This window comes from Petromyzon marinus, unplaced genomic scaffold, assembly GCF_048934315.1.
Source record: "Petromyzon marinus isolate PM22_M1 ecotype Great Lakes invasive population unplaced genomic scaffold, UKy_Petmar_22M1.pri1.0 PM_G_Scaffold_8, whole genome shotgun sequence".
NCBI lineage: Eukaryota > Metazoa > Chordata > Hyperoartia > Petromyzontiformes > Petromyzontidae > Petromyzon > Petromyzon marinus.
Window position 1 is genome coordinate 5,850,001 of NW_027423035.1, and position 2,500 is coordinate 5,852,500.

Below are 2,500 nucleotides of genomic sequence, written 5' to 3' on the forward strand. Positions count from 1 at the left end.
GACTCCTTGAATCTGTCTCTATCCCCACTCCTAAACGCTTCCTCCTTCTCCAACCTCAACCTTTTGAGCTTTGCTGAGAACCAGGGCTTGTTGTTGTTAAAGTTCACCCTGGTACGTGTTGGGATACAGCAGTCCTCACAGAAGCTGATGTACACAGCCTCTGTGAGTTCATCCAGACTATTGGTAGCAGTCGTGAACATATCCCAGTCAGTACAGTCTAAGCACGCCCGCAAATCTTCCACAGCCTCACTGGTCCACTGTTTAGATGTCCTCACAGCAGGTTTACAGAGTTTTAGTTGCTGCCTGTATGCACGAATCAGGTGGACCAAGGGAGTTCTGTGCGAGCCGAACAGCCCCGTGACCCACAAGAGAAACATCCCCGCCAAATTCGAGCGTTTGACGGGGTCTATCCGTGAAAAAATATTCACGTTTTTGAGTGCACATGCATTTCTGCTGCAAATGCCTCTGGAAGTTTCATGCCGTTCGTATGCCAATTGTGGCAACACGAAAATGACCCGTTTTCCCATTCCGAGGGATTTCTGTGCGACCCTAACAGCCCCGTGAGCCACAAGAGACACATCCCCGCCAATTTCTAGCGTTTCACGGGGTCTATCCGTGAAAAATATAGACGTTTTTGAGTGCACATGCATTTCTGCTGCAGATGCCTCTGGAAGTTTCATGCCGTTCGTACGCAATGTGGCAACACGAAAATGACCCCTTTTCCCATTCCGAGGGATTTCTGTGCGACCCTAACTAACAGCGCCCGTGAGCCACAAGAGAGACATCCCCGCCAATTTATAGCGTTTCACGGGGTCTATCCGTGAAAAATATAGACGTTTTTGAGTGCACATGCATTCCTGCTGCAAATGCCTCTGGAAGTTTCATGCCGTTCCTATGCAATGTGGCCACACAAAAATGACCCGTTTTCCCATTCCGAGGCATTTCTGTGCGACCCTAACAGCCCCGTGAGCCACAAGAGAGACATCCCCGCCAACTTCTAGCGTTTGACGGGGTCTATGCGTGAAAAATATTAAAATTTTTGAGTGCACGTGCCTTTCTGCTGCAAATGCCTCTGGAAGTTTCATGGCGTTCCTATGCAATGTGGCAACACGAAAATGACCCCTTTTCCCATTCCGAGGGAGTTCTGTGCCACCCTAACAGCCCCGTGAGCCACAAGAGACACATCCCCGCCAATTTCTAGCGTTTCACGGGGTCTATCCGTGAAACATATAGAAGTTTTTGAGTGCACATGCATTCCTGCTGCAAATGCCTCTGGAAGTTTCATGCGGTTCGTACGCAATGTGGCAACACGAAAATGACCCGTTTTCCCATTCCCAGGGATTTCTGTGCGACCCGAACAGCCCCGTGAGCCACAAGAGACACATCCCCGCCAATTTCTAGCGTTTCACGGGGTCTATCCGTGAAAAATATCAATTTTTTTTTGACTGCACATGCATTTCTGCTGCAAATGCCTCTGGAAGTTGCATGCGGTTCGCATGCAATGTGGCGACACGAAAATGACCCGTTTTCCCATTCCGAGGGATTTCTGTGCCACCCTAACAGCCCCGTGAGCCACAAGAGAGACATCCCCGCCAATTTCTAGCGTATCACGGGGTCTATCCGTGAGAAATATTCACTTTTTTGAGTGCACATGCATTCCTGCTGCAAATGCCTCTGGAAGTTTCATGCGGTTCGTATGCAATGTGGCGACACGAAAATGACCCGTTTTCCCATTCCGAGGGATTTCTGTGCCACCCTAACAGCCCCGTGAGCCACAAGAGAGACATCCCCGCCCACTTCTAGCGTTTCACGGGGTCTCTCCGTGAAAAATATCACATTTTTTGAGTGCACATGCATTCCTGCTGCAAATGCCTCTGGAAGTTTCATGCGGTTCGCATGCAATGTGGCGACACGAAAATGACCCGTTTTTTCCCATTCCGAGGGATTTCTGTGCCACCCTAACAGCCCCGTGAGCCACAAGAGACACATCCCCGCCAATTTCTAGCGTTTCACGGGGTCTATCCGTGAAAAATATTCAATTTTTTGACTGCACATGCATTTCTGCTGCAAATGCCTCTGGAAGTTTCATGCGGTTCGCATGCAATGTGGCGACACGAAAATGACCCGTTTTCCCATTCCGAGGGATTTCTGTGCCACCCTAACAGCCCCGTGAGCCACAAGAGAGACATCGCCGCCAATTTCTAGCGTTTCACGGGGTCTATCCGTGAAAAATATTCACTTTTTTGACTGCACATGCATTCCTGCTGCAAATGCCTCTGGAAGTTTCATGCCGTTCGCATGCAATGTGGCAACACGAAAATGACCCGTTTTCCCATTCCGAGGGATTTCTGTGCCACCCTAACAGCCCCGTGAGCCACAAGAGACACATCCCCGCCAATTTCTAGCGTTTCACGGGGTCTATCCGTAAAAATGTAGCACGCACCAAAACGAGAAAAGATTTCCATCGCACCTGCACTATTGTATGGACAATGGTAACCTC